The sequence below is a fragment of the Aedes albopictus genome, chromosome 2 (genome assembly GCF_035046485.1).
Source record: "Aedes albopictus strain Foshan chromosome 2, AalbF5, whole genome shotgun sequence".
NCBI lineage: Eukaryota > Metazoa > Arthropoda > Insecta > Diptera > Culicidae > Aedes > Aedes albopictus.
Window position 1 is genome coordinate 183676335 of NC_085137.1, and position 15206 is coordinate 183691540.

A 15206-nucleotide genomic window follows, 5' to 3' on the forward strand; every position below is an offset into this window, starting at 1 on the left:
GCCGCATGCGGCCCGCGGGCCGCAGTTTGGTGACCACCGCTCTAGTGATTGTTCCAGTACTTTTTTTTTCGAAGATTCCTACAGGAAAGTCAACAGTGATCCGTTTTGCAAGTGTTCCTTCAGAGTTTTCTTCAGGGATTCCTTCATATATTCCTACATAAATACCACTAGAGATAACTCCAATATTTCACTCTGGACTAATTTGAAGTATTTCAGCAGAAATATCTTCCAGGAACCCCTTCAGAAAATTTTACAACAGATTGGGGTAATTGATCCGATCATGGAGGAGTTAAGCACTAGGATCATGTTTAAACCATAATTGTATCGCCCCGAGCAAACTTTTTACATGGATTCAATTGAAAATAATGAAATCCATCCTTAATCTACGGGAAAATAACAAAATATTACCACTTTGATGTTGTTATGAACATTTTCTTCGTTTCTATCTGAAAGAACATTGTGTTCCTAATGTTTCGGTATTTGGTTCCTATTGTTGCGGTATCCCATTGAAATCATATGGGATTCCGCAACATTAGGAACACTACCGCAACAATAGGAACACAGCAACAAACACATTAAGGAAAATATTTTTTTAAATAGGTTTTTTGGGCAAATCTTAAGCAAACAAATGCCACAATGGGGAAAAACCCATGAAAACCAGGAAAAAAATCAATTTATTTTGTCGCAGTGGAGTGAAAACTACAAACAAAATCATTTCCGCTTGGAAAATGTCTGATAAATCGAATGGAACTAGTGTCGTTCACCGCACGAAACTGTATGTCGACCTACAGAGTCGATTTATCATCGGATTCTTGATTTTTCATACTAAAAGATGCGTTTTACCAGTATATCTCATACAATATATTGAAATTATGGGTTTACTCTGTCATACAAATGCTTTAGAATGTACACAAGTAGTATTCGACATAGAAAAATTGTATGTCGACTCAAGTTGGTTAGTTTGGCGAAAATGATCGATTTTCAAACAAAAATTCATAATTCTGTCGTAATTAACTAGGAAAACTAAATTATTTCCGCAAAGAAAATGTCTAGTAAATCGACTGGAACTAGTGTCGTTCACCGGATGAAACTGTATGTCGACCTAAATAGACGATTTATGACCGGATTCTTGATTTTTTGTACTAAAAGATGCGTTTTGTCAGTATTTATCATACTATTTATGAATTAACTCTGGCATACAAATCCTTTAGAATGTACACAAGTAGTATTCAATATCAATATTTATTTATGTCGACTCAAGTATTATTTTGGCGAAAATGATCGATTTTCGTACAAAAACTCATAATTCTGTCGTTGTTAACTAGGGTATTATGAATTTACTCTGACATACAATTCCTTTAGAATGTACACAGATAGTATTCGATATAAATATTTTTTATGCCGACTCAAATAGGTTATGTTTCGAGATTTGTTGATTTTTTTCGGTGAAAAAAGACTTTCCAAATCGTTTTGGCATAACGTTTCGGCCTACTTCATTCAGCCATCATCAGATACAATACGTCATGCGGTTCGTCTCGGCTGTGTGCGCTTCGGCAACGTTCGTATTTTGCACACTAGTCCGTTGTACGCTGCGTCTATACCACCACACTCGCGCTGTAGGTTTACAGTTGTGTTATTCCCTAGCAGTTTTATATGGAAGGCCTCCGCGATAGTTCTGCTCTCCTGGTTGTCAATTCTTTCCAGGATCTCGGTTTTTTGGAAGTCGAAATCGTGTCCTTCTTCAATGTGGTGTTGTCCTAGTCCTGTTTTCGCTTCCTTCTTCCTTATGTTATTTCTATGCTCGTTTAGCCGCGTCTCTAACATTCTACCTGTTTGTCCTACGTAAATCTTTCCATCGTCTGATCCGCATGGTACTGCATATACTACATTTTTTGTCTTTTCTTTCGGGATTGGGTCCTTAAGTTTACTAAATATTGTCTGTTTTATTTTGTTACGTGGTTGGTAGGCTAATGTAATGTCGTGTTTGTTTAGTATTTTCGATAGCTTTTCGCTCAGACATGGAATGTAGGGTGTAGAAACATATTTCTTGTCTTGTGTTTGTCTTTCTTCGTGTCTTAAGGTGTTATAGTGTCTGTCTGTTCTTTGTTTTAACAATTTGTTAATGAACCAATTTGGATAGTGGTTTTTTACTAAAATTTGTTTGAAAATAACATAAGGAAGAAGGAAGCGAAAACAGGACTAGGACAACACCACATTGAAGAAGGACACGATTTCGACTTCCAAAAAACCGAGATCCTGGAAAGAATTGACAACCAGGAGAGCAGAACTATCGCGGAGGCCTTCCATATAAAACTGCTAGGGAATAACACAACTGTAAACCTACAGCGCGAGTGTGGTGGTATAGACGCAGCGTACAACGGACTAGTGTGCAAAATACGAACGTTGCCGAAGCGCACACAGCCGAGACGAACCGCATGACGTATTGTATCTGATGATGGCTGAATGAAGTAGGCCGAAACGTTATGCCAAAACGATTTGGAAAGTCTTTTTTCACCGAAAAAAATCAACAAATCTCGAAACATAAAATTCAACGGTGACGAAAAACCCCACAAAGTCAAATAGGTTATTTTGGCGAAAATGATCGGTTTCATATAAAAATTCATAATTCTGTCGTTGTTAACTAGGAACACTAAATCATTTCCGCTAGGAAAACGGCTGGTAAATCGACTGGAACTAGTGTCGTTCACCGGACGAAACTATATGTCGACCAACAGAGTCGATTTATCACCAGATTCTTGATCTTTCGTACTAAAAGATGAGTTTTGTATTAAAATTATGAATTTATTTTGACATACAAACATTGGCGGAGCCAGCATTTTCTTTCTTCTTACTCACTCTCCTAAACGTACACGAGAAAGAGAAAGATGGAAGAGGAGGCAGCTTGCCCCCTTTTTCATCTCGCTCTTTCGCTTGCATGTTTGGGAGAGTGAGCAAGAAAAAAGAAAAAGCTGGCTCCGCTAATGCATACAAATACTTTTGAATGTACACAAGTAGTATTCGGTACAATTTTTTTTATGTCAACTCAAGTAGGCTGTTTTGGTAAAAATGATTAATTTTCTTACAAATGAATAATTTTCATACAAATTAATACTTGTAATAGTGAACAAAGAAGTAAATATTTGAAAACATTTGAATTTTAAACATATGTACGCTGTAATTACTCCTATACTCCAAATTTCTCTCTCTCACTATCTTCTTGGCGTAACGTCCTCACTGGGACGAAGCCTGCTTCTCAGCTTTATGAGCATTTCCACAGTTATTAACTGAGAGCTTCCTCTGCCAATGACCTTTTTGCATGTGTATATCGTGTGGCAGGCACGAAGATACTCTATGCCCAAGGAAGTCAAGGACATTTCCTTTACGAAAAGTTCCTGGAGCGATCTGGAATCGAAACCCGTCACCCCCCCCTCCAGCATGGTCCTGGTGGATACCCATGTCTTTATAGCTGTGGCTATATGGGCCTAAATACTATATTCCAAGTTTATTTTTACATCGTAAACAGCTATTTTATAACTCGAGTCGATTGAATCGGCTCGCCTGCTATCACAGTAGAATCGAGCAGAAAAGCTAGAACAGAAATCGACTAGCTCGATAGCCGACAGAAGAAGAGTGGTCGATTCGTGATTTTGACAGTTTAGTGAGAGAAATTCCTCAAGGATTTCCTCCAAAAATTCCTCCGAGAATTCCTCCGCAAATTCCTCCAGGAATTCCTCCGGAAATTCCTTCAAGAATTCCTCCGGAAATTCCTCATGCACTCCCTCCGGAAATTCCTCCAAGATTTTCTCCGCAAATTCCTCAAAGATTTCCTCCGGAAATTTCTCAAAGATTTCCTCCGGAAATTCCTCACGGATTTTCTCCGGAAATTCCTCCAGGATGTCCTACGGAAATTCCTCCAGGATGTCCTACGGAAATTCCTCCAGGATGTCCTACGGAAATTCCTCCAGGATTTCATCTGGAAAGTCCTCCAAGAATTCTTCCGGGAATTCCTCCAGGAAATACTCCGGAAATTTCTCCAGGAATTCCTCCGGAAATTTCTCCAGGAATTTCTCCGGAAATTCCTCCAGTAATTTCTCCGGAAATTCCTCCAGGAATTTCTCGGGAAATTCATCCAGGAATTTCTCCGGAAATTCCTCCAGGAATTTCTCCGGAAATTCCTCCAGGAATTCCTCCGAAAATTTCTCCAGGAGTTCTTCCGAAAATACATCCAGGAATACCTCCGGAAATTCCTCAAAGATTTCCTCCGGAAATTCCCCAAAAAATTCCTACGGAAATTCCTCCAGGATTTTCTCCGGAAATTCCTCCAGGGTTTCTTTCGGAGATTCCTCCAGGATTTCTTCCGGAAATTCCTCAAAGATTTCCTTGACTTCCTTGGGCATAGAGTATCTTGATGCCTGCCACACGATATACACATGCAAAAAGGTCATTGGCAGAGGAAGCTCTCAGTTAATAACTGTGGAAATGCTCATAAAGCTGAGAAGCAGGCTTCATCCCAGTGAGGACGTTACGCCAAGAAGATAGTGAGAGAGAGAGAAATTTGGAGTAAAGAAGTAATTACAGTGTACATTAAAAATTCAAATGTTTTCAAATATTTACTTCTTTGTTAACTATTACAATTATTAATTTGTATGAAAATTATTCATTTGTAAGAAAATTAATCATTTTTACCAAAACAGCCTACTTGAGTCGACATAAAAAAATTGTACCGAATACTACTTGTGTACAATCAAAAGTATTTGTATGTCAAAATAAATTCATAATTTTAATACAAAACTCATCTTTTAGTACGAAAGATCAAGAATCTGGTGATAAATCGACTCTGTTGGTCGACATACAGTTTCGTCCGGTGAACGACACTAGTTCCAGTCGATTTACCAGCCGTTTCCTTAGCGGAAACGATTTAGTGTTTTTATTTAGTTAACAACGACAGAATTATGAATTTTTATATAAAAACCGATCATTTTCGTCAAAATAACCAATTTGAGTCGACATAAAAAATATTTATATCGAATACTATCTGTGTACATTCTAAAGGAATTGTATGTCAGAGTAAATTCACCCTAGTAAGTACCCTAGTTAACAACGACAGAATTATGAGTTTTTGTATGAAAATCGATCATTTTCGCCAAAATAATACTTGAGTCGACATAAATAAATATTTATATAGAATACTACTTGTGTACATTCTAAAGGATTTGTATGCCAGAGTTAATTCATAAATAGTATGAGAAATACTGACAAAACGCATCTTTTAGTACGAAGAATCAAGAATCCGGTCATAAATCGTCTATTTAGGTCGACATACAGTTTCATCCGGTGAACGACACTAGTTTCAGTCGAATTACTAGACATTTTCTTTGCGGAAATAATTTAGTTTTCCTAGTTAATTACGACAGAATTATGAATTTTTGTTTGAAAATCGATCATTTTCGCCAAACTAACCAACTTGAGTCGACATACAATTTTTTATGTCGAATACTACTTGTGTACATTCTAAAGCATTTGTATGACAGAGTAAACTCATAATTTCAATATATTGTATGAGATATACTGGTAAAACGCATCTTTTAGTATGAAAAATCAAGAATCCGATGATTAATCGACTCTGTAGGTCGACATACAGTTTCGTGCGGTGAACGACACTAGTTCCATTCGATTTATCAGACATTTTCCAAGCGGAAATGATTTTGTTTGTAATTTTCACTCCACTGCGACAATATATATTGATTTTTTTCCTGGTTTTCATGGGTTTTTCCCCATTGTGAAATGGTACAATCTCATAATTTAAGCACCATACATCTATTAAAAATACCTTTTGGTAACATTTCAGTCGAAAAAGTGCTCAATTGCCACTATCGCAACATTAGGTACTACCACAACGATGGGAACAATTACCCTATCTAAAAATTAAATTTTTCCAGGAATTTGATAAGACAGCTTTCCTGGGATTGCCTAAGGAATTCCTCTAGAGATTTCTTCAGGAACTGCAACAGGAATTCTTCCACGAGCTCTTCTATACTGAGGTTTCCTTCAGAATTTCTCCAAGAATTCCATCGGCGATTTCTTCATGAATTGTTCCTGGTATTCCTCTACGAATTCCTGACGTGATTCTCCCAGAAATATCTTCAGGAATTCCTACAGGGATTACTCTAAAAATTCCTCCAGGAATTCATTTAGAGATTCCTCCAGAAATTCCGGCAGAAATTCGTCTAGTAATTTTTCCAGGAGTTCCTCTGGAGATTTTTTCAAAAATTCCAACAGGCATTCCACTAGGATATCGTACAGGGATCCCTCCAAGAATTTCTACAGGAATTCTTTCAGGTTTTCTTGACGATTTCCTCCATGCACTCTTTCAGGACTTCCTCCAGGCATTCCTTCATGAGATTCTTCCTGGAATTGCTTCAGGGATTCTTCTAAGTATTCCACCAGAAATTCCCCTAACAATTCATACAGGAATTTATCCAGGAATTCTTCAAGATAATTCTCCAAGGGATTTTACAGATATTCCTACAGGAATTCCTCCAAAGATTTCTCCATAATTTACTTCAGAGGTTCCTCCGGATATTCCACCAGGAATTATCTTGGGCATTCTTACAGAAATTTATCAATGTATGCTTACAGGGATTCCATCGTGGATTCTTGCAGAGATTTCTCCAGAAATTCTCTCAGCGATTCCTCCAGATATTCCTTCAGGAATTGTTCCAGAGACTCCTCCAGGAACTCCTCAGGGAATTCCCTAGGAGTTTCTCCTGGAATTGCTTCCGGAATTTTTCCTGGGATTCCTCCCGGAATTCATGCAGGCATTCCTCCAGGATTTCTACCCAGGAATTTCTCTAGGGTCTCCTCGAGGAATTCCTCCAGAAATTACCCCAGAAATTTATTCAGGGATTCCTCCCTGAGTTTCACCAGGAACAGATCTAGGAATTCCTTAATTAATTATGTCAGCAACTCTACCAGGAATTCCTGCAAGAAATCCTTAAGGGATTTCTTCAGAATTCCTTTTAGAATTTTTCCAGGGATTTGTTCATAAATTCTTCCACATTTTCCTCCAGGAATTGCTGCAGCGATTCCTCCAGAAATTCAGCTAAGAATTCCTCCAGGAACTTTTTCAGAAATTTTTCCAGGGTATTCGTTACCAATTTCTCCAAGAATTCTACCTGAAATTTCTTCGATTTCTCCTTGAACTCCTCCAAAAAATCCTCTAGAAATTCCTCCAGGAGTTTCTCAAGGGATTTTTTCAGAAACTTCTCCCAAAGCTCCTCTTGGGATTCAATTCCTCCAGAAATTTATCCAGTATTTTTTTTCAAGAATTTCTCTAGAGATTCCTTTAAGGATTCCTCCTAAAATCCTTCAGAAATTGTGTCAACAATTTTTCCAGGATATCCTCAAGGATTTTTTTTCTAGGAAATGCTCCTGTAATTTTTCAGGGATTCCTTCAAGCATTTCACCAGGAATTTCTCCAGAAATTCTTTCAAGAATTGCTTCAAGAATTCCTACAGAGATTTCTCCACGAATTTCACTTAGGATTCCCCCAGGGATTCCTTCAAAAATTCCTCTAGAAATTCCTCCAGGAAATTTTCAAGACATTTTTTTTCTAGAAATTTAAAAATAAAGGAAACTGAAATCTCCCACTATTCCTCTAGAGATTCCTACACAGAAAAAAATATGTAATGAAAATTCAGCTAGAAATCATGCACATTAAGGGAATGCTGGAGTTATTGCATATTTACATGAGATATCATGTAAAATTGAGTTACAATCGTGTTAATTTCCATTAATAGTCACGTAACCAGTTGGAGTCCATGATGATTTACAGGAAGATTGGCGGAAATTTACACGATAGTAATGTAGTTTTACATTATATCTCATGTAAAAATGCACTAACTCTAGCATTCCCTTTATGTGCATGATTTCTAGCTGAATTTTAATTACATATTTTATCCGGGTACAGAAATTCATCCAGTAATTATTTCATAAATTCCTTTACAAAGATTACTCTAGGAATTTCTTCAGGGAATCCTCCAGCAGTTCCCACAGGAATACCTCTAGGAATAACTTCAGACATTCCTCCAGGATTTTATCAAGAAATTTCTCCAAGATCTCCTCCAGGGATTAACCAAGGAATTTCTTCAGCAATTCCTTCAGGAGTTTCCCTAGACATCCTTCAGAAATTATTCCAGTAATTGCTCCAGGAATTTCTGCAAGAAAACGCTCTGGGAATTTCTTCAGAGATTCTTCCAGGAAATTCACCAGGAATGTCTACAGGATTTTATCAGGGATTCCTCCAGGCATTTCTCCAGAGATACCTCCAAGAATTATTTCAAAGATTCCACCAGGAATTTCCCCACGAATTTTTCTAGGCATTTTCTCAGAGATTTCTCCAGGTATTTCTCAAAGCATTCTATCAGGAAATCTCCTAAAATTTCTCAAAAAAAATTTTTCGGAAATTTTTCCAGAAATTCCTCCCAGAGTTCTCCAGGAATTCTTCCAGGGATTGCTTCAAGAATTCCACCAGTAATTCCTGCTGAGTCTTATCCAAGACTTCCTCCAGGAATTTCTCCAGGGATTACGCCAGAAATTTGTTCAGAAGTTTCTCCAGGGTTCTCTCTAGAGATTTTCCCAGGATATCTTAAGGGATTCCTCCAGGAATTCCTTAAGGGATTGCTCCAAGAATTCCTTCAAGGATTCCTTCAAAAATTTCTCAACGATTTCTTTTAGGAATTCCTCAAGAAGAGGTTTCTTCAAGAATTTTTCCATGCATTCCCTTCAGGAATTCTCACATGAATAACTCGAGAGTTTCCTCCAGGCTTTTACGAGAATATCATCAAAAATTCTTTCAAGGATCCTTTTGGGAATACGTCAATTGACATTTCTATTGGATTATGCACTGAGATAAGGGAACGTCCATAAATTACGTCACGCAAAAATTGCCCATTTTCAACCCCCCCTCCCCCCTATGACACACTTTTTGTATGAGATCTCTAAAATTTTTGTTGTATGGGTCGTCACACTTTGCTGAATCCCCCTCCCCCCTAAAAGCGTGACGTAATTTATGGACGTTCCCTAAGTGTATGGGTATTGGGTAATTCTCGCTAAGACCGACCCACTATTTACACCTTGTCTTCAAAAATGTTTAAGGTGCCGATTTTCTGAAAGCCCTGGGTAAAAAAGTAAGAAAAATGCATTTGGTTACTCAAATTCATGGACCCCCCGTTAGTTGGAGCGAAAATAATTTTTGCAGACCCCTCGATTTTGGTCAAATGGTGGCTCACTTAAACCGTTATATCTCGAAAGTTTCTCCTAAATCCCCCTCAAAACGAATTGTTGTTGAAAAGAGGAAAGATAGAGCTACTATTTACAAAAATAAAAAGTTGGGTCGGCCATACTGATTTTGGCCGCCATCTTTGATTTTTATACCAAAACTTTTTTTTCACCATGAGGGCAACCACCGATTTTCAAGATTTTTGCATCAATTGAAAGCTGAGACGTTTATACATAACATATCAAAAAATTAGAGATGTCTTTTTCTTCTTTCAAAAGTTATCTGCCGTTTTGTAAATCATGCTACTTTTAAGCACTGGGCCCGGTGCCGGCCGTTTACATAAATGCAGCGTTATTTCGCAGTGTTTACAAACACGGATTTAAATTCTGAGTCCACTAATGGAATACTGAAAGTTTAAGCTTTTTAAAACACTATAAAAGTTATGAAAACTATGCCCGCATCATTGAGAAACAGTCAAAAACGGAAACGAACCTCCGATTTGACCAAATTTTGCTGCACGCGCCTTTGTGTATACATGCAGGCGTAAACTCGGGTGCTGTTGGCAACAGTTGCATGTCGTTGCCGGTGCGCATGGAAATGTATGGAAAAAAGTGGCTTAATTTAAAAAACTGCAGATAACTTTTGATAGGAAAACAAGACATCTCTAATTTTTTGATATGTTATGTATAAATGCCTGAGCTTTCAATGGTGAAAAAAAAATGTTTTGGTATAAAAATCCAAAATGGCGGCCAAAATTAATATGGCCGACCCAACTTGTTATTATTGTAAATAGTAGCTCTATCTTTCTTCTTTTCAACAACAATTCGTTTTGGGGTGGTTTTTGGAGAAACTTTCGAGTTATAACGGTTTAAATGAGCCACCATTTGACCAAAATCGAGGGGCCTACAAAAATTGTTGTGGCTCTAACTAACGGGAGGGTCCATCAATTTGAGTAACCAAATGCATTTTTCTTATTTTTTAAGCGAGGGCTTTCAGAAAATCGGCACCTTAAACATTTTTGAAGACAAGGTGTAAATAGTGGGCCGGTCTCAGCGAGAGTTACCCATTAGCGTGGTTCAAAAAATCGTTTTTACTCCACACCGCTTATTCGATTCGTAACTAGATTCTATGCATTCTCCCAAAATTTGAGTTAATTTTGGTTGAAAATTGAGACTGCACAAGCCCTTCAAAGTTTGTATGGGAATTACTATGGGAAAACGATGTTTTTCATTCAATCGACCATAGCATTTCCCCAAGTGCCCTAGAGGATTGGTTGACCCTTGGTACTCTTAGATTACTCTATCAGCTACAACTTTGCCGAAGACCGCATTCAAATCGGACGCCTCATTAATTAGTTATTGATTTGTATCCAACTGGACAAACTTTAGCAATGATCCTCCAGCATCCCAGCAGGCAACATTGCTGCATATGGCGCCAAAGATAGCACACTGAAATCATGGCTACTATGTTTCACTGCAAAATGCAGTGATGCCCACCGATTAGTTTAACCATCATGAGTATGGATTTCGATTCTGGATAAAAATCGGTAACTAATTAATGAGGCATGTGATGTGAATGCGGTCTGGGAAAATACTACGGTCGACTGAATGAAAAACATCGTTTTCCCATAGTAATTCCCATACAAACTTTGAAGGGTTTGTGCAGTCTCAATTTTCAACCAAATAAGCTCAAATTTTGGGAGAAGGCATAGAATCTGGCTAACAATCGAATAAGCGGTGTGGAGCAAAAACGATTTTTTGAACCACGCTATTACCCATATACAGTAGATGAGTATGTAAAACCATCTTTAAGGAGATTCCGGCAAGGATGTACTCAGAACAATTCAACTGAAGGTTTTTTTAGAGGAATAGAAAGCCAGGACATTCCAAGATCAAAATAAGCATAGACAAACTGGATGATTAATTACTGAGAGAGAACTCCAGTTAGTCATGGAAGACATTATGTAGACATTTTGAAAAAACTTCGGACGGGTTTTATTATGTTCTACTGGAAAAAATGTTGAAGGAAATCATGAAGAAAATTCTGGGTTAGTTCTCAAAAGATTTCAGCTATTATTACTTACCAATGTTTTGTAGATAATACCCAAAAAAATCTAAACTACAAAAACAAAGTACATGCTGGTAGGCGGAACCGAACACGACCGCACCATGTACAAAACACTAATAAAAAAAAAAACCGATTTAATCCACCTATGGTGAACAGAACCCTTCTTACACTTATTAAAACTATTGTTGCATTATTTGTATTTAACATATTTATTTTGTGATAAAAAGTTCTAGAAAATATTGTGGATTTGGCATCTAGTGGATTGGTTTCCAAAATCGCATCATGGACCATGGACTAAACTACCAGAAATGCCAGACACCTTCTAGAATCTTGTGTGAAATTTAAAAAAAATAGCTTATTCTGGAATACTGTATCTTTTGTTAACTGCCAAAAGATCTTGAATCGATTAACAAATGGATAAAAAAAATCAGCGAGATACACTTTGTCTAATATCTCTTAATCAGTCGAATAAATTAGCTCCGAAGTACTTGGTATTCATGGTTATGGTGTAAGAAGGACAAAAATAATATATCTACTATGCTAATCAGTTTTGGAATTAGCTAGTTATTTTGGCTGTCCAGTTCATGCATATTTCCCACAATACATAAATTCAAAGCTTTCATTTAACATATTGTTAGTTTTCATAGAATTCCTGTTTATTTGTAATTTTTTATTTATAATTTTATTGAAAACAATAACCTGCTAGTATACACTTTATATGAGGTCAGCATTATTGATTGAACAATAATTTCCCATAGACTGGTCAAAAGCTCATGCAAGATAACAAACGAATATAATAATAAAAACCCAGATTAATCCACCTAGTGGTGATAGTGCCTTTCTCGTCGAACATGTACTCATGATCTTTCCTTGGTTGGGATACGACTGGGATGATTTTGCTTCAGAATGTTGGCTTCAGCCTTTTGGGGGAATCGAAAACACTAGTTTATGATTTTTTCCGACGTTTCGATCTGTATGGCGCCTTTTCAAGGGTTCAATCGGTCAAGGTTTCCTAGTCAAGATGGCCTAGCCTAACTTAAAAATGTCATACGGAAGTTTTGGTATTTATTGAGTCCGTTCGGTTTGAAACCGTCGTGATGTGGACAATCTCCTACCTATCGGGCGGTTTGGGTTTCGGTCCTGTTTTTGGAATCTTCTACTATTGTTTGTTAAGCTAGTTTCTGTGCTAGGGCCATCATTCCGAAGCATGATCTTTCCGTCGTCGTAATGCGAACTGTTCCTGAATCCTGAGAATACCTTATTTAGAAAAGCAATAATTTTAATAAAATTGGGAAATTTATTAATTGAACATATTCCGACGTTACGTTAAACGTATAGACTGGGCTGAAAAATATCAGAATTTTCAGTTGACTGCTTGAGCACCTTCACTATCACTGAAGACCGATCAGCATCAAGACGATAATTACAAGCTAGAATATAACGTCTTTCACAATCACAGGCCTGCCCAACCTTTCGTGGCCGCGGGCCACAAGTGATACTCCATACCAGTCGACGGGCCAGACATTAAATTTCGACATCAAATTTCGAAAGCACGCATGCAACAGTGAAATTTTGTACATTCGATTACCCGTTCTCACGGCAAATCACAACACTGACATCATTTGGGTCATAAAATGTGAGCAAGAATTCTTGATTGTTTTGCAAAAATCACCCTGAATACTTTTTTTTTCTGAATTTTGCCGAACTGCAGGTTGCAGCAAACAATTTGCTGAAATTCAGCAAACTTTCCTGATTCGTTCAGTAAACTCTGCTGTTCAGCAGCAACGTTTTTCTGAAATTCAGTAAATTTTGCTGAAATTCTGCTTCAAATTTGGCTGTACCTTTCAAGTTTAAATTTTTTAAATTATAGTATTTAAATTTTTTATTCTTTGAAAATTTTTAACAAAACACTCTACCTATTTCGAGTTTATTTTTAATATTAAATTTTATTTAAATATGAAATATCTTCAAATATTTCAATCCTTAGGCCAAGTTTCATTCATCGATTCCGCGGGCCGTTTGTTGGACAGCCCTGCTTTACGGTCTTCGACATATTTTTTTCTTCACACTTTCGGCTATATTTTATTATCATAGGTTACAAAATTCATGTAAAATTTGCCAAAAAATGCAAGCAAGTGAAATTGCCCATACTAAATCCCATAAGAAAATTCCCAGTAGTTTTAGACGGAAAAGAGGATTGAAAAAACTTTCTCCGGGGATGATGCGATAATTTTCTCATATAACGTTGACCTATCCTACTGTATATTTTTACACCTCAGTGATTTGATGAGATTGCTTTATTACAGACAAACAGACATATCATTCGTAACATATTGCTATTATATTCATCGTTACGAAAAAAATAATCGCCAAATGCTAATCAGGTTGCGTTTCACTGCGGCTTGATGTTGGTAGTGAGTAGACGTCAAACAAGCAACAACGATTAATACATATTTGTTTCAACCGTTGAAAACAAGGACGATGGAGAGTGAGTAGAATAAGACGTCTGTATGTATGTGGCCTTAGTTCAGTCAAGATTTTGTTTTCTTACACATATTTATCGCTTGCATTGACTTTGTTAATTTTTGAAGTTCCTGCGAAGCACCCTAGGAAGCACCCAATGCTGGTTTTGCATCACTTTCGGTAGCCTCTATTGTGGTCTGCGCCTATTTTCTTGCTAATCGTTCCTCATGGTTTAAAAAAAGACCGCGGATCGATGTGTCGCATGCATAGGTTTGGTTCTTTTTGGCATTTGGCCACTTCCGGCTGGACACCCTAGATCGGTCGTGGAACACTATCGGTAGCCTTTATAAAGATCTTCGTTGTGGTCTGAGCTTATTTTCTGACTAATCGTTCATCGCGTTATCTAAAAAGTCGCTGCTTAATGTGCCGCAGGCATTGGTTTTGATATTGTGAATACCGGGCAACTCACTGGAACAATCCGTTCCCAGCCATCTTAGCAAACTGCAGTAGAATCACTTGGCATAATACGGAACGGTGATGGCGACTTGCTCCGCCAACAGTCCACTCGTCAATGAGGCAGCATCACACTGATGACAACCCCGTCATGGTGCTGGCTGTCACTGATGCTTGCTAGGGGAAATACACGCATGGGAAATGCTACTCAGCTTTGTTCATACCCCACATTCTCCCTCTTCTCCGAAAAAAAAAGTTTTCTTACTAGCAGGCTTGTTATTTTTACGCTCAAACCCTCAATTTCGTTCTTTTCATCCTTATGGCACCAATGCAACAAGATACATTTCAAGATACAAGAATTAAAACGAATGGCCACATTTACTTTTTTGTTTAGTAAACGCACTTTTGTTAATATCGAACCTATATCATTTGATTGATAACTTGCAATGCTAACCGATCATCCATGGGGTTTTGCCGAGCTCCAATAAAAATAACTACAAAACACGCAGTTGGGTGATGCGTCTTCTCTCCTTCAAGCGCACGTCTCGTTATGTAGCCGGCCCTGTTTTTCTCTCACTCAAATCAATCGTTATTCACGATTGCGAAAATTCGACGCATTCAACGAAAACGAACATATTTTGTGAGAATTATTTGTCAAAAAAGAAAAAAAAAAAAAAGAGTTTAACGAATTTGAGATTTATCAGACTAAAGATTCCGTATATCATACAACTCCACTTTCAATGCTTCAATGTGATGGTACAGATGGACCATATATAACACACAAATGTCCTTCATTATACAAAAATAGATTCTACAAAACGAGTTCGAAAGAGGTTCTACAACATATTTTCAGTAGATATGTTTTCATTGCGTACTTCGAATTTTAAACTGTTTTACGATATGCAATTTTTATGGGCGGTTTTCATTACACGTCCCTGCATTT